At 50.6% G+C, this 22,574-nt stretch overlaps 1 protein-coding gene across 2 annotated transcripts in view; it reads left to right on the top strand.

The window, feature by feature from the left end:
* The window catches only part of ZNF516 (zinc finger protein 516), a 112,252-nt gene that overhangs the window by 10,980 nt on the left and 78,698 nt on the right, over positions 1 to 22,574 (top strand). The window contains exon 1 of one of the 2 annotated variants that reach the window (XM_057699171.1): positions 14,631 to 14,892. The exons of the other annotated variant lie outside the window; for it this stretch is intronic. The gene's annotated coding sequence lies outside the window, so the exon portion shown is untranslated. Of the gene's footprint in view, positions 1 to 14,630; positions 14,893 to 22,574 lie in introns of those variants that run through there. 2 annotated transcript variants of the gene reach the window in all.

The following is a 22,574-nucleotide window of genomic DNA, read 5'->3' as shown; positions in this document are numbered from 1 at the left end:
ACAGGCTGACGGAGCTCTGCGAGTGCAGACCCAGCTGGGTTAAACGTGCTGGGTTATTTAGGATAGGAGGGAGAGGGCCCCACTTCAGTTTCACTTTCTGATGCTTAGATCTGTCTCCAGAGAGAAGGAAAAACGTTGACTGAGTTTTTGGAGCTCTTGACGGGGATATGGTGTTAGTGGGAGAACTGGATGGGCCGTCCCAGCATCACTGAGCTCAGACTGGGAGGAAACGAGGAAGCCTGGTCACCCAAGACCCGGCAGCTGTGGGCACCTGTTCCCAGCTCCGCGTGGGGCCAGGGTGCAGATTTTCTAGGGAAACCCAGTGGTAACACCCTCCTCTCATCACTTTTTATAAGAGTAAGTATAGAACGCAAATCACCAGCATGGGATAGAAAGTCCTAGAAGAAGAAAGCCACCAAAACATTGCAGGGAAGGGGATCCTTGAGGACCAGCGATGGCTGAGGTGGACCCCAGCCTCTCACGGGCCTCTGGTCTCAGGCCACCGCAGAGGTGAAGTGCTGCTGGTGCAGAGGAGGGCACGTGCACGGCTAGGCTGTCAGCACGATGGCGCAGGTGACCACAGTGTGGGTCGGGGGAAGGCGTAGGAGATAGCAGAGCACGTCTTTGGGGCAGCTGGACAGGATGGCAGGAAAGAGGAAGACAGGCAGGGGAGGGGGCGAGCCGCCCGTGGTGAGACCACACTTCCCTCTTCCCTCTTTGTGATGGGAGTTCAGACGCGGCCACAGCACCCATGGGGCTGGCGGGCGGGCCCTGCTCTGCGCCTGGGTGCTGTATGGGGGTGCGTCCCCGCTGCACACGCCGGTCCATTTGAGAGCTGGGCCAGCGCGCAGTGACTTTGTCTTCCTTGTGCCAGAGCCACGTAGAAAATCTATCTCCTTTGCGTTCTTCGCGTGGACAAACGTAGTCAACATTCTATCTAGGTTTCTGCTTAGGAGGAAAAATCAGTAAACTGAGACCCAGATTTTGCATTTGTTTTCCCTTTTCTGAAGAAGATAGTACTGAGCACGTCTGCATTATTTACCTGAAACTATGCCCTAGGTAGTCTGCTACCTTTCTAGAAATTTGTCAAAATACATCATGACCCGTGTAAACTCAGAAATGGAGAGATTTTGAGAATTGGGGCAGGCTTGTTGGAGAATCCGGTGACCGAAATCCTGTTGTGTGTCTGCTGGTACGAAGAGTTTGCGTGTTTATACATCTCATTCCATAAAAGGTGTGACGTGCCCTGAGGTCATGCATTAACTATAGAGTAAAACGTAGATAAAAGTCAAGAACAAGGAAATGGAATAATAGGTCCTGACAAGGGGAGAACAGGATCACCGTGTTCCCTCCCGTGCGTCTACTTGAACCAGACTTTAGAATCTGAGCTTTCTGGCCACTAAGACAGGAGTGAAACGGGCATTTATTATGTTGAATTGACAGTAAGGGCAAAACTCACTGGTTCTTCTGTGAAAGAGAAGCCTTTTTTAGCCTGTAACCCTAAAGGAAACCTCACCTTGAGTTGTACGTTGGTTGGCCTTTTCCGCACAGGCCACGTGTTTTCGTGTAGACGGTCTTCAGTGGGGCTCTTGGGGCGGGTCTGCAGTGGTGTTCCAAAGGTGGCTGCTTGGAGCCTCCCTGAATCAAGGACCCGAGGGGGTCCGAATTCCTCACCGCGACTGAGAGCTAGTTGTTGAATCACTGTGACAGTGTGACCCCAGGTACTGAGCGTCCGTTTTCCCTTATATTAGAAGTTGAGTTTTTATCACTAAGGTCTGACGGTAGACTTGAATCAGACTGGGTGAATGCCTGGATGACCAGCCTCCTAGATAATAGCTCATAGATGCTCCATCAAGGCTCATTTCCGTTACGCAAACATCGATCGCGCTGTGAGCAGGGCCCCCACGTTCTGTGTGGAGATTGTGTAGTGTTCATAACAGGTAGCAGATAGGAAGTCATTCCAGTCCCCTGCCCCCTCGGAGGACGCTGAGACCCTCGTGGTTCAGGAACTTGGGTTATCTGAGCAGACCGTCTTCTGGGCAGTCACCTGCAGTCTGACCTTCTTTATGCGTGTTGCCACGTAGACACTTTGAGTCTTGGTCTGAGCCGTCTGGAATGGTGTCCGTGTGGAGATCACTTCGTAGAAGACCGGTGTCCCTCCTCCTGCCCCCCTCCCCTGTTCTAGGTGGTGGGGTTACCGGTGGGACCCCCCCAAGTATATGGCCGTGTCCGCTGTGAAGGTGAGCGGCGGTTTCCAGTAATCCATCCAGAAAAAGGAATTCAGAGGGGTGTGTGGGGACTTGAACTTGGGAAACTCCTGCATCAGCGTCCAGACGTCCCGGCAGCTGGGGAGCTCAGCCCACCTCGGCCGCCTCTTCTCCCAGTCTGCCTGGGGAGCTTGCACCGGAGCCTAGAGGGGCCCGAGCTTGGGAAATCAGGGTCTGTATTTGCAGAGATTGCCCTAGAGATTTTCTAGGGCAGGGGTTGGCAGCCTTTTTCTTTCTTTCTTTCTTTCTTTCTTTCTTTCTTTCTTTCTTTCTTTCTTTCTTTCTTTTTTTTTTTTTTAACTTTTCATTGGAGTGTAGTTGATTTCTGATGTGTTAGCTTCAGGTGTACAGCACAGTGAGTCAGTTATACATATCCACTCTTTTTTTTTTTTTTTTTGGATTCTTTTCCCATATAGACCATTATAGAGTGTTGAGTAGACTTCCCTGTGCTATGCAGCAGGTCCTGACCCGTTACCTGTTTTACATACAGTAGTGTGTATATGTCAATCCCACTCTCCCAATTACCACCCGCCCCCCCAGCAGCCTATTTCTGTAAAGGACCAGATAGTAAATATTCGGGGCTCTGTGGGCCAGAACTTCTCTGCTGGAGCTCACTCACTCTGCCTTGTAGCAGTTACAGAAGCGGCCGCAAATAACACATCAGTGCGGAAAGAAGCTGTATTTCTGGACACCGAAACTTGAATTTCATGTCATTTCACGTGTCACAAAATACTCTTCTCCCTTTGATTTTTTTTTTCAACCACTTAAGACTGTAAAAACTGTCCTCAGCTCACACGTCACACAAAAACAGGTGGCGGGCAGGCAGGCTTCTGGCCCCAGGGCGGCAGTAGGCTGACCTGCGTGCAAGGACAGTGCTGCCTGGTACAGACGAGGCTGTTGTCATTTGAGATTTTCTAGTTACCCCATGAAAAAAGGTTAAAGAAGCGGGTAAAATTAATGTTAATAACATGTTTTATTTAACCTGGTAGATCCCAGATGTTCCTTGAACTCATGAATGACACAAGTTATTCCTGAGATAGTCATCGCTCTTGATTTCATACTAAGCCTTAGAAATCAGGCGTGGATCTTACACTTGGGGCTCAGCCCGATGTGGACTCGGCCTGTGTGGGCCCCGTGGAGGCCGGCACGGCGGTGGGGCTGGAGCTGCCGCCGGTGTGGGCACCCCTGCCGTCACTCAGGGCCTGTGCTGAGGTCCGTCAGGACCTTCCACTCCCCAGCTCTGCTGTTGGTAGACAAGGACTCTAAGGGGAGATGCGATACTTTGGAAATACCTCAGTTGAATCCGAGCAGCTTAATGAACGGAGAAAAGTTCTTTTTGACCACTCTCAAGGTCTGTGCCAGCAACCAGTGGTCGGGGCGGGGGTGGGGGGTGGAGGAGGTGGGGAGGGGGAGTGCACTGGGTGCTGAAGGGAGGCCCTGGGACGGCCAGGAGGCTGGGGCCTGACCCCGCAGTGTCTGTCCCGCGGCGAGTCCCCAGTAAGTTGGTCCAGCACTTGGGGGACCAGGAGCTGTCCTGCCCAGGTATTTCCCCGAGTTCCCTGCAGCCAAGCCCCCGCCTCTGCTGTAGCATCCAGAAACTCAGATGTGTTCGTCCCGGGTTGCAGGTGTGTGGGAAGGAGTTGTAGTGTAAGGTGCAGCCTCTGGCTTCCAACCCAGCATCCAGTGGTGGTGCCTTTTGGCCTGTTCTGGAGCCTCTTTGCCTTTACTTGTTCATCTGTGCAATGGGGTGAGATGCCGGCCTCCCCCGGGGGCCAGTACAGGATGGTGTGCAGTGCACTGGAAAGAAAGGGAGCTGGAAAGCAGACGAAATTACAGGTGAAGGTCACTTACTTAAGGGTTTCAGAACACAGAAGGAAAGTCCTGGTGGTTCCAGTTTATCTCTGTTTCATCGAGGGGTAATTTTATACCCAGCATGTGAACATATAAACTTTACATCCAGCATAAAAAAGCCTTTGGTTCTTCCTCCTTTTTGCATATTAAAACAAATCATCTGTTTATTTTACAAAGGCGATGAGACGGGTCTAATTCAGTGAGATAGATGTTCTTTATATTCAGCACATGAAGCCTTGAACCTGTCCTATCCTCCTTTGCCACAGTTTTGTTTTGTTAACCTCACATTGTAAAAAGCAACTTTGTATAAAACATAGACAGTGTTCACTTTGCTTGGGGCTTAAGGTATATCTGGCGTGGGAACCCGGGGCGGAGGTCACTGACCATCCTGTACCTCGTGGTGGCGGTGATGGAAGGACACCAGCACAGTGCTCTCTGTGTGGAGGAGCCGTGTGTTTTCCTGGGATTCTGGCTCCACAAAGCCTCCCCCACATTCTTCCTGGATGACCTCGCGCCGATCTCATTTCTGCTCCCAGGTCCTGGGATGTGAAATGTGGTCATTGGTTGAGAACTCGGTACACTTTGAGCTCTGTGTCAAAGCTCGTGGAAGTGCTGACGTAGAGGGTTTCCACTTCGGAGGGCCGTGTGGACCGAAGGGCAAAACTTCTTTTCCTCAAAGTGAATCTGGAAGCGGTGTGTTTCATCAGTCTTTTTAAGTAGCTCATTTCAGTGTAATGCTATTAATAATAATAAAAATGAAGATTCCTTCCCCCCAACAGGTCACAGTAATGGTTCAGAAAAGGTGTTTCTCAGAGGGAAGAATAAAGTGTGGAACTCAAAGCAAACGAATCTCCTTTCAGACGATGCTTCTTTCAGGGAGATGAGGCTTAAGTACAGTGTCATGAGTTTTTGTTCCTTCACGTCAGCAGGATTTTTGAGTACGATTTGTGTGTTATTCCTATCCCCGTGCTGTTAGGAGGTGCAGCGAGAGAGACGCAGGTCCTGCCCTCAAGGACTTTACCGCGGGTGGTTCTGTGAGCTGCAGACTGTGCTTGGGGGTGGTTTGGCAGCCAGCTGGAAGGGGATTTACAGGTATGCAGTTGCAGCAGAATCGCATTGTGTTGGGATGTCTATTACCGGCCACAGGGAGGCACGGAAGCTGCCACTTTAGGAGCTGGTGCAAAGTGAGTCTGTGTCGCCATGTGTCTCAAGACTGCTGTTCCGTTTGGGTATTAAGTTTTGTCACATTTTCAAGGTGAGACCTGGTTAAATTGCTTCCTCATCCCGGGGCTGGGCCTGCTCTTTGCCATGGCGCTGTGTGCTGTTCCTGCCTGTAAATCCAGGTTCAGGTCAGCAAGTTTATTACTTAGACTGAAGGTCGGGTTCCGTATCGTGCCCTATCAATCACTGAAGTGCTTCTTTGGATAGTTAAATTGTGTTGAAACAGACTAGAATTCTGTTTACTCTCTCGCTTGTGGACTGGCAGTACCAGTGCTCAGGAAACTTAATAGACTTTAAAAAAAAAAGTAAGATGGACTGGGGTTCAGGTGGGATGACAAAGTCCGGGTTGACATTGTTCAGCTCTCATAAAAGCGCCATGTTTCTCTGTTTCAGTGGCAAAATCGTGCTTTGGACGTGTGCAAGGTTAGGCAAAGGGAGGTTTCCACTGAAAGGAGACAGGAGAACTTTCGGTGTCAGGATCACCATTTTTTTAGTGTGTGGACCTGACATTCTTTGCAGAGTTCTGTAAAGTCGCACGCGTCTCATCGCAACGCGTTAGCTTTCATAAGTGGGCCCTTGTCTAAGGAGTGATGGAAGGCCCCAGAGCCCATCACCCCGAATCGGCTGTACACCTGGGGGGCTCCAGAGCTTAGGCCGTTCCTGCCCAGTCGTGTGAGATTTATGGTTGCTTTGTCTCAGGATCTGCTAGTCAGGTGGGACCTCAGTCTGACAGTAAATTCAAGTGTTCTGATTAAAACATCCCTTTCTTAGGCAAACCATGGCTGGTTTTGGAGGTTAGTGGAAGACAGACACAGGACTGCCGGCTTGCATGTAATCACTTGGGGCAGAATTTCTTTCCTGTTCACTTGAAAGTCACTTTGTTTAATTCACGTGAAGATGTCTGAAGTTGGAGCTACGAATATGAGTGCTATCCTAGTTTTAATTGAGAGGAATTGTAGTCGCGGAGCACAAGTGGGGCTCCTTTCCCGTTACCCCGTGACTTTGTTTCTTGTGTAGCATCCCATTTGCTAGCAGTGAGTTGATGTGAATGTCACTATTCCCGGGATTAATATGAAGCTACACATTTAAATTATTGAACCAGAATTAAACGTGGACAGCTGGGACCCAAGGTCCTACACTGTATTTCTCTTGCGTAAGAGGGTAAAGACAGACACGGTCCTTCACTTTGAAGGCATAGATAGAGATTTTCAAAAATAAGTTACGTGGACGTTCATGAAATGGTGCGAAGATGCAGCGCTTTTCTGTTAGGGGTGCGTGGTGTGGCATTCACAGCAGATAACACGTTAATTGATTTTCAGCTACGTATTTGAGCACTTGAGTTATAGGCAAATACTTAGGGTACTGTTCTTGCCTAAATTCCACTATTTCTCTTCAGATAATTATACAAGATGCACAGTCGGCAGACTGCAAGACACCATCATCTTTGCCGTCAGGTTATTTACCATCCAAAGTGGAAGTTGCATTTTGAGAAAAAAGAACATGTGTGAGATTCCACAACACGGATGTCATTTTACTTTGTACATAAATAGGCTGCACGTATTTACTGCCTTCTGGTTGCCAGTCACTGTATTAGGCATTTAAATCCAGCTGCTTAACGAGTGTACTCAGATTCGTAATATATGTATGTACATTTTTAACTTAAAAATTAAAATTGGATCATGTTCTCTGTTTTCCTGCAACTGAAAAAAACTTTTTTTTATTTTACCAAATTACTCCTTTTTTAAAAAGTATTTTATTTTTAAATTTTTATTTATATATACTTTTGTCCATGCTGTGAGGCATGTGGGATCTTAGTTCCCCGACCAGGGATTGAACCCATGCCCCCTGCAGTGGAAGCTCAGAGTCCTAGCCACTGGACCTCCAACTTATTTTAACATAACCTCACAACTGACTCTTTAGGGCATGAGTGGAGTGCAGGTGTTTGCACACCTCCTCTGTGGTTCCCAAATGCCCAGTACCCAGTGCGGTCCACTCTGGCCCGTTGGAAGGGAATTTGGCTGTGGGCATCACCCAGTGGCAGGGGCCAGCTCCTGCCAGCTGGATGTCACCCGCAGAAACTGTGCTGTGCTTGTCCCCGTGGGGGACCTCTGCGTTGCTGCTAGTTTCCTCGTGTGCAGAGAACCTCTCCGAGACAAAATTTTGTGCACATGTGGGAATGTTCCTTTGGGATTAGTTCCCTGAGATGGAATTTTTGGCAGAAAGGGGCATTTTCATTGACGGATATTGACACATTTCCAAATAGGATATCAAAATGCCCTTTCACCTCCCTGCCCCCACCCCCCAGCAGTCAGGGACCTGTGGCTTTCTCCTTGTCAGCACTTGATGTTATCAGCCTAGGTCTTGGGCAACTTGATAGGGAAAATACCGCGTTGTATTTTAAAAATTTAAAACCACGTTGAGCGTTTCTTAACGTTTGTTGACTATTATTTCTCTTGTGAACCACCTGTTCCCTTGCTTGGTCAGTTTTTCCATTGAGTTATTTATGATTTGTTGCTTTGTAAGAACATTTTGTTTATTAGGACAATAGCTTTGTGCCTTGTTGTTGCAAGTAACTTTTTATCTCTTTTCTTTCACTTTGTGAGTTCGTTTTGCTCCAGAAACATTCAAGTAGGCTACATCTGAGTTGTTTCTCAAAAGGTGTGTGACTGTAACTGATTTTTTTTTTTTTTTTTTTTTTGGATTTGAGCTGGTGAAGGAGTGTGTAACAGTTCTGATTTCTTACCTGATTATTGTTCTGGGTCCTCTTTCTGTTGATTTCTGGACAGATTTTGAACATTTATATTTTACCAGAAAATTGGTAATTTCTTTCGATATTATCACATTTACTAACATAGAGTTTTGAAGAACACTGTATTCTTTTAATTTTCCTTCCTTCGGGGATTAGGAGACCTACTTTCCCCCAGCCCCTGCCTTTTTTACTTATTTAGTTTTTGATTAGGCCAGCTTGTCATTTTTCTCATTAGTTTGGGCTTATGAAAGAGCCAATTATTGATTTTATTTCCCAGTTTTAATGTTGTTTTGTTTCTTTTCTGATTTTTGGTTGCCGTTTAAAATGCAAATTTAAGGATTTAAATCCTTTTTCTGTTACTTTTTGATCTGAATGTTTCACTTACATATATATTTCATCTTTAATCCCGCAGCGGGTTGTACTTTAAGCTTTCTGTGTGTCCCGTACATTTCGACACAGAGGAGTTTCAGGAGAGGTTTGCAGTTGCCCTGTGATCGCCTCCTGCCCCAGGAGTTGTTACGGGGAGTTCACAGTTTTCCAAGCGACTGCGCGTTAGTTAGCGCCGTTTTGCTTTCACTTGTTAACGTTTGGTACTGCAGAGCCTTGTGTGCAGCTGGGAGGCCTGGGCGGCTCCTGGTTTGAGGAATGGTGAGAGCCTGCCTTTGTGGTCCCTGTGCAGCACCGCTTGTTCTCTTGTCAGCTTAGCAAAGTGCTCCGTATGGGCTTTGATACCTACATGCTAGATAAACTCTACTTTTTAATTCAAGTCTACTATTGTTTTTGCCTCTTTCATCTGCCAGGTTTCAGAGAGGTTTGTTAATTCTCCCAGTTCCATCCTGTCTCTTTTCATCTTTCCATGTACTCACTGGGCCGTTTGTTTTATGTATTTTGTTCTGTGTTGCGTGACTTAAAGGTGTAGGACAATCTTATTCTTTGTGATTTCTTTTTTTACCCTTATAATTATAGTGTGACTTTTGTGGAATTGAATGTCTTTTTCAAACCAGGAATTAAACTTCTAGTGATATTTCAATTTTCATTGTTGTTTCTGTTTGCATTTTTCTGGCATATTTTGTCTACGTGTCCAACTTTTCTGAGTTCCTTCATCATGGGTGTCTTTTGTACAGGGCAAATAGTTGGGTTTGGTTTTTAACCCTTTCATTGAGCCTTTTTAAATAAATAAGTGGATTCCATTTATATTTTTGCTGAAACATTTCTTAGGTGTTCTTTCCTAATTTTTTAAAAAACCTTTTGTTTTGTTTTATGCCTTTTCCTTTTTTTTCTTTATTTTCTGTTTGTTGGTGTATGAGTATGTTTCCTCTGCTTTAATCCTTGAAGTCAGAAGGTAGAAAGTACAATGTTTTCAGTTCTACTACTGGTTATATTTATAATTTTTGCCTAAAGCCTTGTTTCTCAGTTTATCAACTCCAGTAACAGTGTAAGTTGACTTCCTCTTTGGGGAGGATGAAGAAATGAGCCTAAGGTTACCTTCCTCCCTTTCTCCACCCCTCCCCCCTCCCCACACGAAACCGTCATTCCTTTTTTGGATGTTGTTTCAGGCCACTGTTGTTAATTTATTATTTTTACATTGTGTATAATGTCTTGCAAGAAATGTAATAATTACATGTTTGTATGTACGTCACAGTTACTTAGACTTGACTCTAAATTTATTTCTTTGCTTATTGGGTTTAGTTATCATCACCATTTTTTTTTCATTTTTATGTTTTTGCCTGTGAGTTCTCTGAGTCATCTTTTGTTTGGCCGGATTCCCTTTGCGAGGAGACTGTAAAGGATGCTGCTGGTGAGGACAGGAGTCTCGGTGGGAGTCAGTTCCCTGAGCAGGAGAGGGTGCTGGGGGAGGCCGAGCGGTGGGCAGTGGTCAGAGCCCAAGAGAGCCCGACGTGCTCGTGTGAGTGTGTGTGCACGCGTGCGTGTGGATGGCAGGTGATCTCTGAGAGGCTGTTAGGGGCAGTGGGTGACCTGGAGGATACCAGGCTCTGTCCGCAGTGCAGTGAGGCATCCTGAGGGCTCTCACCGGTGGGGAGGTGGTGGGTTCAGGGTGACTTCTCAGTGGTCTGCAGCAGGGGGCTCACCACGGGGGGACTGAAGAGGGGGCCGCTTTGGGAAGACGCTGCAGCGCAGTGCAGAGGGAGGGTGGTACTTGGGGCCAGACCAGTGGCTGTGAGACTGGAGGATGGGGCCCGAGAGGGACATTGGAGAGTGGGGTCCCAGAGACGTGGTGACGGATCGGGCAGGTGGGAGATGGCGGGAGGCCCCGTGTAGACGTGGTGAGTGTGGGGCCTGGGCGTCCAGGTCTGGCCCTGGGAGAGGCTGCACCTGGACGGTGTAGTCCAGCTTCCTAAGACGGGCGGTGTCTCCTGCACTGGGTCACGACTCTGTCCAGTTACATCCAATTCTGGGAGGCCACCGAATGTTCGGGAAGAGACTGACCCCTCCTGTGGGAATGTTTCGACAGCAGTGGCCTCGGCCTCCCGGGTCCCAGAAACACTTGGTCTTCCCTGCTTCCCCGAGGAAACAGGCAGATGACAGAGCGTTCATCACAGATGGGCACCGAGAAGTGCCGAGGCCACGCATCCTTGGGGCACGAGACCCAGGAAAGCCCCCTGCAAGGCGTGGCTTCTGTCTCTTGCCAGATGTCGGAGGGGCTGCAGCCCAGCCTTCTCACCTGTCCCTCCGGGATGCAGGTGGCAGAGGAAGCCTGCCTTCTGAGTTCAGGACCTTGGGAGTTTGGTGAATGTCATGACCTCTGAACTGAGGCTACACTGCGCATACCTGTCACATGATTCTTTAAAAGCTCTTAATAGCAGGAGTGTTTTTCTCTGCTTCTAATTTCTTCTGGCCGACAGGTTGGTGAGGGAGACTGTAGGTCCTGTCTTTGATGTGGGTAGAATAAGGCCTCTGAAAGTTGTCTTTTAATTAATCAGCTTACAAGACTACTTTTAAGAAAATAACTTAAGGAGAAAGGAATATAGAAGGAATTTAAAAAATCAGGTTTATTGAACTTTATGGAAACATTGTCAAGGGAAGGGTAAGCCGTGCAGTATGTAGGATTTATATAAAATCACAGAAAAGAAGTTCTTAAGGTGAATTAGGTCAGAACTTCAGTGCTTTCGGCCAAGGATGGTTGTAAAATATCTGTTACAAAAAATGAAGTGGATTAAAATCCTCAGAGTAGACCAGAGAGCACAGAATAGGATTCGTATGGAATTTCCAGTCAGGAAAAGTGGGACATTCCAGAGCTGATTTATAAAAGGGCTCCTTGGATCAAAACACCACACAGTGTCAGTTAAATGCTGCATCTAAAATAACTTGAACTTGGAATTTCTCAAGCTGTTAGTGCAGAAAGAGTCACTGTGTGGAAGCATGTTTGGATAGAAATGTTGGATGGAAATGTACCCTTTCTGGAGCTCTTCTTTCTATATTCGAATTAGTATTCTATTCTGAAAACTTTTGATTCACTCCAGAGCTAAGTTAAAATCAGAGGGGAAACAGGGGACACTCTTCTGTAAGTTTTTGGCCCAGAGAAGTCGGCAGAGGGCATGCGGTGTGACAGGGAATTTAGACACAGGCTGTTCCGCGTTCAGTGCGTGGGAGCTGGCTGCCTCGTCTAGAAAAAAATGTTTTTAAACAGTTGGTGGATTCTAGTGAAGACCTCTGACATCAGAACGTCTGATCCTCACTTGGGATGATACTGTCTCCAGAACAACGTATCTTATGCAGCTTTAACAATCGATCATTGACCTCGTGATGCCTGTAAACATTCCTCATGTATGTTTTCTGTTACGATTTTTAAGGGAGTACAATATTAAAGCACTTTAAATGATTTTAAGCATTTAAAATTACAGTTTTTTGTTTTGGATTTTTTATTGTGGTAAGATATATGTAACGTATGGTTTTTAAATGTATATTTCAGTGCCTCCATTGATGTTTTAATTAATGAATGTCAGTTGGAAGGAACATAAGGCAACCCTGTGATTTTTCTAAGCACACTGGGACTTAACCTTTCAGGTACCAGGGCTTGAGAATGAAAGAAGATAATAATAGACAAGGAAGTCTCTGTTTAATCCCAACATTAAAACTATGTTTTTTAAAATATTAAAGTTTCTAGTTAGGAGACTAAAGTTACCAAAATCCCTTTTATCTAAGAAGTGAATCTCCTCCCTTGGCCCACCCAGTAATGTTGTGTAATTTCTTCTTACATTGAAAGAAAGCACTTTTACCCTGAATGCAGTAGTGGAAACGATTACTAAGTTTTTGGTTATTTCAGTGTAGAAGGGAAAATATGTAACCTAAAATCATGAGTACTTTCTTTTAACTGTCCACTCTGTACAAGACATACATTCATAGATCTGTACTAAAACTTGTTTTTAAAGAGCCCTCTAAATATAAAGATAGAATGAGTGTAGCTTTCTTAGTAATATAAAAACAGGACAGCAAATCCTTAATAATAGTAAGTTTGGGTGTAATTTTGGGCTGGTGACCTCACTGCACAGTTTACTAATTTTACATTTTGCCAGGAGAAGGCAAAACCTTTCTCCCGGACAGGGGAGCTTTAGCACAGCCCGACTTGACTACCTCAGCTGTTTATACTCAGGCAGACAGAGCTAAACCTGCAGAAAGACTGTAACTTTATTCAAGAAAACTATTTGAGAATGAACCTTAAATGCCTTTAAAACCGCTATGGGAGGTTGGAGGCTTGAGACCTGGAAGCTGTCTGTCAGTACTCCTCCTTAGCAGTGCGATACTGTGACGGGGCAGGAGCCTTCCTGGTGGGGGAGGCCTAGGACCTGTGAAGCACTGGTAAGTGCCCTGGCTACACGCTGGCCCTGCTTTGAGGACTAAACCGGATAATTAACACGGGAGGATGGAGCAACGTTTCCATTTATTCCCCCCGAGTGAGCGTCTATGTCACACGAATACCTAGTGTGGTGGGGTTTCTTATTAAGCAGATGTGGGCCTGTGCCCAGTCACAAACGTTGCAGGACACTGCCAGTCTTCATTTTGACATCTCTAATTTCAGATAAATAAGCACATTGCTGCGAAAGTGGGAAGCAGAGGTTGATGGCCCGTTTCTCGACCTTTCTGGTCCACGAGAGCACGACTCCCTGCCGTGCCGTCCCAGGTGCCCAGGGGGCCTCCTCCGGTGCCTGCGTGTCTGGGGGGGGGGTGCTGACGCCCCTGCGTGCAGATGGGCATGGGCGGGGCTGTGTTTACCACCGTCCAGGGTCACTCAGGGTGTCCCCTTGGTCTCCAAACACGCGTCTGGACTAGGCTCTGGTTCCTCTTGGGAAGGCTGTCTGGCAGGACAGAGGGTGCTGGAGGCGGCCAGGCAGTGGTCAGAAGCGCTCAGGCTGCCCTGTGCTTGTGCGTGCTTTCTGTGCAGTTGTCTGAGGGTCTGTGATGCATTTCTCTGGTAACAGAAAAATCAGGAATTGAATGTACTTACAGTTTGAACATGCCTACAGATGCAGGAAATCTTTAAACTTCTGCTTTGAAAACCAGGCTGCCCATGCAGATTGCAAAATATTTTTGAGGCTCAGACTATAGATTGATTTGACATGTCGTGACTTTCTCAAGATCACAGTCAGCACTGGGACCAGGCCCTGCATCACATCCCGGCCAGCGCCCTCTCTGAGCCAGGTGTCACCTGCGGCCCCCGGGGGAGATGGCCCCCGGGTGCTTACAGAGGGAGGGAGGGGCTGGGCAGGCAGAGCCGCTGGGAGACGTTTGCTTTCACCTGCATGCATCGTTTCTTCTCTGAGGCGAGAGAAGTGGGACCCGCTGTTCCCATGTTCCTCCCGGCCCTGGGTTCCAGGCAATGCTCCCCGAGACACAAGGTCGCCTCTGCCGGATGCTGTGTTGCCTCAGAGGACCCCAAGGCCTCACGTCTGAGCCTCTGGCGGGCCCTGGACCGGCCTCTGTTTTAGTGTCTCCTTGGAAATCTAGTCCGCAGCCCCTGCCCCAGGTGCCCTGTCCTCGTGCTGCTGCGGGGCCCACAGGCTGGGCGCCGCAGGTCCCCTGGTCCTCTCCTCCTGGCTACGGGACCTTGTGGCGTCCTGTGTCCTTGAGAGTGGGACTTAAGGTCATCCCGAGAGTGAGGGCTGTCATCACCTGTGCCTTCTTTGTTCGCTTCCCCGCAGCCCCCCGAGGGCTTCGCCCCCCTCCTGGGACCTGCTTCCCTGCCGCGGCCTCCGCGGCAGCTCCATTCCCCAGATCCGGGGTGTGTACCCCGAAGTCCCCTCTGCCTCCGGGGCTCTGCGTCCGCCGCAGCCCTCCTCCACTGGCGGGCCGTCCGTCCTGGTTTCCCTGGAGCCGACCACGTGCGCACGGCCCGCCCCCGCCCTCCACGTGGGCCAGGCGCGCGGGGCCAGTTTGCCCCACCAGGCGGGGTCCTCCGTCGGGTCCTCCTCCCGCTGCCCGGGGTTGGTGGGTGAAGCGCGTGTGTGGACGGCGGCCCTGGTGCGGGAGACCGGGTGGGCTGTGGGGGGGACACGTGGGCACGGAGGTGACAGAGGTGGAGGAGGCCCTGGAGCCCGGGGAAGGCATGTCCCCGGGCAGCGTCGCAGAGGCGTCAGGGCCCGGCGGCTGCAGGCAGACACGCGGACCTGTGCTGTGCCTGCTCTTCGGCAGGACCCTAACAGTCATAATGGAATTCATGTCACACGTGAGGGATGTCGCCGGAGTTTGAATTAATATTCGCTCCCAAGGGACCGCGGCAGTTTCCAGCAGGCTGAGAAGAGCCACGGGGGACGTGGAATGTCGGAGGAGCAGCGGTTGGAAGCCTGGGTCAGTTTTCAATCCAGAGAGCCTCTGCGCTTCTGAAGCTTGAACCGGGGGCGGCGAGCGCAGGAGAGTGTGGGCAGAACCGGGTCTCTGCAGTCCTGCCCCCTGCTCGGGCTCCTCTCGTGCCCCCAGCTCTAGAAGCGGCTCCCTGCCTGGTCCTCTGCTGGCCTCCGCCCTCCCCCCCACGTTTCTCTTCTCCGTTTCATCTCCTCTGTTCTGCCGTCTTTATTTGCAAGGTGTCCTCTTAAATATCCGTGTGGAGCTCCCCCCTGTGCTCCTTCCCAGCCAGAGCGAGCCCGCCAGCCTCCCTGCCCGCCCAACCCTCGCCTGGCCACCTCCGTACTCTGTGACATCAGCAGTGGGCTTGCCGTCTCTGTGCCCTGCTTGCCTTAGTGTAAAGTGGAGAGAATGGCCAGAATTACGTCACGGGGAGAGGGGTCAATAGGTGGGAGATGTGTTGAGCTCACGCTGGGCACCTGGCAAGCTCTCAAAGCCTGGTAGCTGTTGTCGCCTGTCCGCCGAGTGGCAGCCTCCTGGAGGGGGTGGGCGTCTTCAGGTGCCTGCAGGGACCGCAGGGAGATCTTGGCAAGAAGCCATGAGGACCCTCACATTGCTCTGTGGAGGCAGGTCCATCGTGTGGTTGGCTGGACCACACCAGGGACCAGGGATGCTCACGTTTTCCTCTGTTTGGAGGGACCACTGTGTCTTCCGCCTCTCACATGATGGCGTTCTCTTTTCTCTCTCTGTAAATTTTGTTTCATTTATTTATTTTTTTGCAGATAGACAACATTTCATGTAAATGAGGCAGCTTTTGTAAAAGCATACGCTCTCTAATAAAATGGTTTACTTTGATTTTAATGGGTGATTGAATGGTTTTCTGCACAGCATTCAAGGCAGTGTAATTATATTTTAAATTCTGGACTGATTCTAGATTTGCAGAAACTTGCAACAAAAGCTCAGAGCGTCCCATCTCCCCTTCACCCAGCTTCCCCCGATACAACGCCTTAGATAACCTCAGTGCTTTGGTCAGGCCTGCAGGACCCGTACTGGTGCATCACTGGTGACTGAACTCTGGGTCCTGTTGGGATCCACGGTTCAGGGAGCGTCTGCCTTCTGCCCCAGAGGGGTCCCCACCACATCTGGTGGTTTCTTCTCTCCAGCCCCTCCAGGTGGAGATGACTCCTCTGTCCTGCTTCATTCCTCCTGGCCTCGGCACTCCCTGGGGTACCAGTCAGTGTCTCCTAGGTTGTATCTCCGATAGGGTTTCTCTGCTCTCCTCCTCCCTGTTAGACCTGGGCTGAGGGTTCTTGGAGGAATGCCACAGGAAGGGGAGGCTCTTACCATCCCATCAGGGGTCAGTCTTTTAAAAATTGACTTATGTGTCAGGGTCTTTCCAGCTCTGCTTCCTTTGTCTTTTATTACCCAATGAACCTACAAATAAAGGTACAAAGCGCCTGTCGTGAGGCGCTGGCCCTGAGATTCTGCCCTCTTACCGCGTGTCTGGGTGAATCTGAAACTTTCCTCCCGGGTACCAGGGGACGTCGCAGCTTCAGAGCCTTCCTCAGATGTCGACTGGCTCCCTTGGCCCAAGGGAAACGGTAAATAGAGTTTTTAAATGGCCTTTTTCAGCTCTGAGTTCCCTTGACTAAAGAATCACAGCCGAAGAGTAAAATCTTTTATGTTTCTTCTCCCCATTCACTAGCTGGGTCCAGGGGCAGGGAGTTGTCTCTGAACGCACGTAATCCTGGAATGTGAGGTCAAGGAGAAACCATCAGAGAAAAGTTCGTGCTTAATTTCAAATACTCAAACTCAAGTCGTCTAGCAGGTAGTTGGTGTGAGAAAATGAAGAGCCTTTGGTCGCCTAGAGAGCCTGGCGGGCCTTCCCGGTCCTGCTGGGGACCAGTGCCAGGCGGCACTTAGTACATAATTGAATGTCGTTCTCACACCAAATGCAGCTTCTCTGCATCACTGATGATGCTCGGATGCTACCATCCTTTCTCACTGGTCCTGCTGCATCGTCCTGAGGGGCCTGAGCTACATCTCAGGTCTTAAAAGGTATGTCCACTAATTTTTCTCTAAAATAGGAAAAATGACAGGAAACGTCTCAACCTCTTTGCAAGTGAAATGACCAGGCACGGGCGCAGGAGAGGCCTTGCAGGCCCCCGTGTCACCCACTCTGCTGTGGGGCTCTGCACGCCTGGTCCCCGAGACTCTGGTGCTTCCCAGCAGCCCTTCCCGGACCACCGACCCCCGTCCCCCCGCCCCCCAGCTGCCCGCTTACGAGAGGTTGTCTGAGTTCCCCTCCTGAGCCTGGAGATCACGTAAAGAAAGGGAACTCACCAGGAGCTCTTCTTTCTAGGGATCCTCGCCTGCCTTTTTTCATTTATGAAATAGTATGTTTAATGTATGATTAAGGAAATAGACTTCCATGCACTGCTTTTGGCTCATGCAGCAGAAGTACTTCTGTAAGACGTCTAAAAGATGTTTGCAGGCGCTGTTTTTAAAGCTCCCTGTCAGATACCTGCGGAAGGCCTCTCTGTGTGTCACTCCGATAGGGCGGTGAGAACAGTAGCCCAGCTCAGCTGGCCCCCGGCAGGATGCTCTGCTTTGTCGGCACAGACGATGCGGGGCAGGGCGAGGCGTGCAGGAGCTGCTCTGAGATCCGCGGTCCAGGGCGCGCAGACGCCCCGGGTGCGCTGTTTCTGGTGGGGCCGGACGTGCGGGAGGCACCGGGTCGCCCCGGAAAGCCCTGCAGCGGGTCTTTGTTGGTGATGGGTTGACAGCCCGCATGAGCGGACAGTCAAGATTATGAACCAAAAGGCCCTGTGTGTTTTCGGTAGTTCGTTTCTTTCTTAAAGAAAACTGGTAGCAAGAATGTTCTTACAGAGGTGATTATTGATGCTTTAATACCGACTTCTGATCATATCAGGCTCTGAGAGGCTGGGGGAGCTGTGTCTCTCCCCCAGAGCACCAGCTCAGATGGCGGGGCGGGGGGGCTTGTTACTTCATTTACACGTCCCCGGCAAGTCGAATTTGGCTCAGTTAGCCTTCCTTCCCGCTTAATCCGTCGGACGTCTGTTTCCCAGACCTGGGATTGAGGGCGGGCTAAGCACCCGTTGTTACTTTGACCTTGGCCCGGGACTGCTTTTCCTGGCTCAGCTGGAAACGTGTTAAAAGGAGTTTGATGATAAATAGAAAGATAACTGAGCACGAACACCTGACTGGGAAGCCCCCTCGTCCCCTCCTTTTTATTAGGACTGAAGGATCGTAGAATGAATTCGAGCAAAACTCTTCAAGAGTTTCTCCCGGGGAGGCAGCTGTGCAGGCAGACCTGGTGTTGGTGGGGAGGAGGACGAGGACCGTCACCTTCATTATCTGGGAAAGGATGTTAGCGTGCATGTGCGTAAGATCATTTTGCCCGCATCTGCACATCCAGCTGCTCCTGGGGTGGTATTTTTGGGCAGAGCGCTTCTGAGATGCACAGAGCTGCCCTTTCCCTGCTGGGTCTCGGTGCAGAAAGCAGCAGTGCCATCGGTCCGTTACGAACTTGGGGATGTCCCTATTTCCGCCTTTGATTTTTCCGGGTGGTCTTTCGTGAGCGGAGCTGCGCGTGTTTCTCTGCACCCTGTGTGGGGACGTGTGTGGACGCGTGCTTCTGTGGCTTCCACGTTTCCTCCCGAATGGACGTTCGAGACGCCGGCAGTTAAGGGGATGTACGGTGGGACGCTCTCCTTCCTTTTTCTCCACTGATCCTGTGGATGGTGCTTTGATTGAAGTCATGAAATGGTTTGCGTTGAATTGGTACGAAGGAGTCTCTGGGTTTGAAGAACGGAAACTGCAGGTGACATTCCTCCTCTGGGCGGATCCCACGTGGTGCCTGGCGTGGTGATGGGCAGGTGTGATCGCGTGGCTCCGTGTGGCCACGGCAAGCTCACCGGGGAAGCCCGGACAGCCCTGCTGGGACAGGTATGCTCAGAAAAATATGTTTAGAAGCCCGAAGGAAAATACTAAATTTGATTTTAATCTGAAAGACATTATGATGCAAAATAGGGTGGAAAGGGAGAGCTCGTAAGTTTTCTCTCTGGACTTGGGGAAAAATCACTGGATTTTCAGTGTCAGAGGAGAGGGAGCTGAGGCATTTCCTTCAGTGCCCCGCCCCCAGCATCCTGACTTGCAGGTGTGGGTGCTCAGGTGAGCCAGTGACTTGCCCAGGTGTGAACACCGCCTGGTGGCCGGGCTGGTCCACGTGGGCCCACAGCAAACATCGCTTGGCTGCTAGTAACCAGACCTGGGATGTGGACCCCGGAGTCGGGACTCGGGCCCCTGGACCCGCACCTGTGGTGACAGGCACGGGCCTTGGTTTCCACGTGCTTCGTCCTGGCGTTTTACACTATTACCGAACCTTGGGTTTGGGACGGAAAGAAGAAGGGATGTGAATTTGCTGAGCGCCCACGAGGTACCTGGCACCGGCCTAAGGACCTTAGGTACACTTTCTTACTCTGCGTTTGGAAGACAGGATTGCAAATCGTCGTCTTAAGGATGAATTTGTCACAGCCGTGGAAGCTGTGGGTGACGAGTGACTCTCCCCGGATTGCCTCTAAGGGTCACAGTGAAGAGGGCCACCCAGGGCTTCTCAAAGGCGTGGGTCCGGGCCTGCGAGATGCTGGCCCCTGTGACCCCTCGGTGGTGAGGAGGCCGCAGGTGGCCTGGTCCACTCACACGTGAAATCCAGACACACGGTCCCGTTTCCTGGGGGCCGGGGCGCGGAGAGCTGGGGCGGCAGCCGTGGCTACCGGAGGAGCTGTCCTGCCTGTCGCGCCGCAGACAGGGCCTTGGCCGTGGTTCCAGTAGAAACGGTGCCTCTCCCAGTCCTGCGTCATAAACGTCACGGAAGAGTCAGGGTGAGTAGCTTGTGGAAGGCAACGCCTGCCCTCTCCCGCACTTCCAGGAAAACAAAGGGATGGGTGGTTATCCTTCGTGAACAAAGTCAGTCACGCACCGTGGGTTCTGTGGTTTGGGAAGTGGGGCTCTTATCTTCACTGTGGCTTTTTTCTAGTGATTTCTCTCTTGGGATGGGCTCAGACACCGTAGACCCTGGTTGTACTAATCCAGAAACTCTCTGGCCTAAATAGTAACAGTGCGAAGCCGTCCACGTGCGTTTCTCGAGCGACTGGGCTCGTTAAAAAAAGAGCAAGCGCAGGGCTGGTCAGATCCCCTGCTTTTGTGTCTGGCGCGTGGCTCTCCTGCCAGCTGCCCAGACCCCTGCCTCTTGTTCCTCTTGTCGGTTTGGGCTCAGAGTTCGGGGTCCCACCTCGCTCAGTTGACGGCCCGTCGCAACCCGCACGGCGGAGTCCTGTGCTGGGACCTGGGACAGGGATGCTGCCGGCTCGGGCTCGGGGCCGGCAACTGGGTGATGGGCCGGTGTCGTGGGCACAAGGGTACTGGACCTGGATGCACGTGTATCTCCATGTGTAGTGCGTGTCTGAGCGCATCCTTAGGTTAAAAGGACACACACGCGTGTGCGCGCACATGCCTGTCACCACGTGGCCTTGGGGCCAGCACATCTTCTGGCATCTCGTCTGCAGTGCGCTGTGGCTCCTGTCCCTAGCGGGTCCTTGCGGGTGGGATTTGCATGTGGAGCCCTTCTGGGGGGAAGAGGCTCCTTTGGGCGTCTGCGTGCCTGGGGTGAGGGTGTGGGCGCAGAGGGTGGAGTGAGCTGCTGAGAACACCGTGGACCTGCGTTAACTCAACACAACGCAGGTTCTTTTTTTTAAATTTTATTTATTTGTTTGTTTCTTTCTTTAGGCTGTGTTGGGTCTGCGTTGCTGCGTGTGGGCTTCCTCTAGTTGTGGCGAGCGGGGGCTACTCTTTGTTGCGGTGTGCGGGCTTCTCAGTGCAGTGGCTTCTCTTGTTGTGGAGCACGGGCTCAAGGAGCATGGGCTTCAGGAGTTGTGGGGCATGGGCTCAGTTGCTCCGTGGCATGTGGGATCTTCCTGGACAAGGGCTCGAACCGGTGTCCCCTGCATTGGCAGGCGGATTCTTAACTGCTGCGCCACCAGGGAAGTCCCGCGGATTCTCTTTTTGGAAGTGTCTTTCCTGGTGGCTTTTCCGTAAGTGCCTGTGGCGTTGGGGACCAGAGCTACAAGGGATGCTTTGCTGAGTGACCTGTGATTAGGAAGCGTCCGGAGAGAATGGTCCTGTGCGCCTGGAAAAGTGTGTGCACATGTGGTGGGCGAGACGGACCCAGCGACAGTGGGCATCCTTTCAAACAGACAGCTGTGCTGGACCTCAGGGCTTGAAGGTGAGTGAGAGGCTTACCTCCTCAGGAGAAAAGTGAGATTTTCCCTTTGTTTCATGCTGAAGCCATGTTTTCAGAGTGTGACACAGGGAGGAAATATCCCGATAGACTGCAGGATGGGATGAGCGTGTTCTTGTGAAAGGAACCTCCTTGTGTTAAAAAAAAAAAAGTTGATTATCCCAGGCCCGTCTGCACGTCACTCCTGAGAGAAAGCTGCTCTTGGTCTCGGTTCTAATTCTGAAGGGTCTCCTGTCCCTCACGTAGCTTCTTTAGCGTTGTTTCCCTTGAGAGACTTAAGAACTAGTTTGAGAAGTCCCATTAACCGAGAAAGCAATTAGGGTTTGCTGCTCAAAAATGCAGGCAGGTTTAGTTTAAGGAGAAAAAGCTTAAAAGTGTGTACAAATCCTGCAGCTCCTTACTGAGAACTTTCCAAGGAGGAGGTTCCAACGTGCAAGGACGTTATGCAGATTTTTTCTTTGCCCCACCCCCTCGCCCAATGATGCAATACGCACTTACCTATGAATTCTTAAAAATAAGCATCTTTTGCTGGGAGCGTGGCATCTTACCTGCAGGTCTCCTTAACCTTACCGTGAGCCCTGCCAGCTTAATTCAGGGGAAGGACAAATTGAAGACCCGAGGGTGGTGGCTTCCCTCTCCATGGCCTGACCCCGTCTCCCAGCCTCTGTAACTGGGCATCCTTAGTGCAGCAAACCCATTTTGGAGAAAATAAAAGACAAAACTCAGAGTAAGTGTCAAACAAGGAACCGAAAGCGGTTTTACGGTGTACTTCTGTACGAATCACTTGCTCATACGATTATAAGTGTAGAGCTGAGAAGCCAGCAGTACTGTAGACTCAGAAGTCACAGCCTGTTCCCCACCCTCAGTGACTCAGTGAGTGGTGACCGTGTGGGAGGCGTAACTAGGCAGCCCCGTCGTGGTTCTGGGGGGTCCCAGTGCGGATGCTCGCACACCGCGAGGAAGCCCCGGCTGCCGTCGCCAGTGCCTGTGTGTCAGAGGGGCTCGAGACCCTGGGCCGGCCCCTCATTCAGGGGCTCGGCGGTGCCCAGGGCGGCCGCTGAGGAACACACTAGTTTATGAGACTCAGCGCCGGACATCTAATAGTCCTTCGATTCTGCAGCTGACCAGCTCGCGCTGGGTTATTTATGGATAGAAAGAGGCTCCTCGAGCTTTGGGCTTGCAGTTGAGCGAGGCCCCAGATGTGCTCGCTCCTCTTGCCTACAAGTCCCACGCGATGGTCCACACTTGGCTTTGGACCACAGTCCCTGAAATGGTACAGCGGCTCGTCGTGGCTTCAGAAGGGTGGAAAGGTTCTGCGAGAGGGAGGCTGGTACGGCTGGTAGGCAGCGCCTGCTGTTTGCCGTGAGCC

Source organism: Hippopotamus amphibius, chromosome 11 (genome assembly GCF_030028045.1).
Source record: "Hippopotamus amphibius kiboko isolate mHipAmp2 chromosome 11, mHipAmp2.hap2, whole genome shotgun sequence".
Lineage (NCBI taxonomy): Eukaryota > Metazoa > Chordata > Mammalia > Artiodactyla > Hippopotamidae > Hippopotamus > Hippopotamus amphibius.
This window is presented reverse-complemented; position numbering and strand designations above follow the sequence as displayed.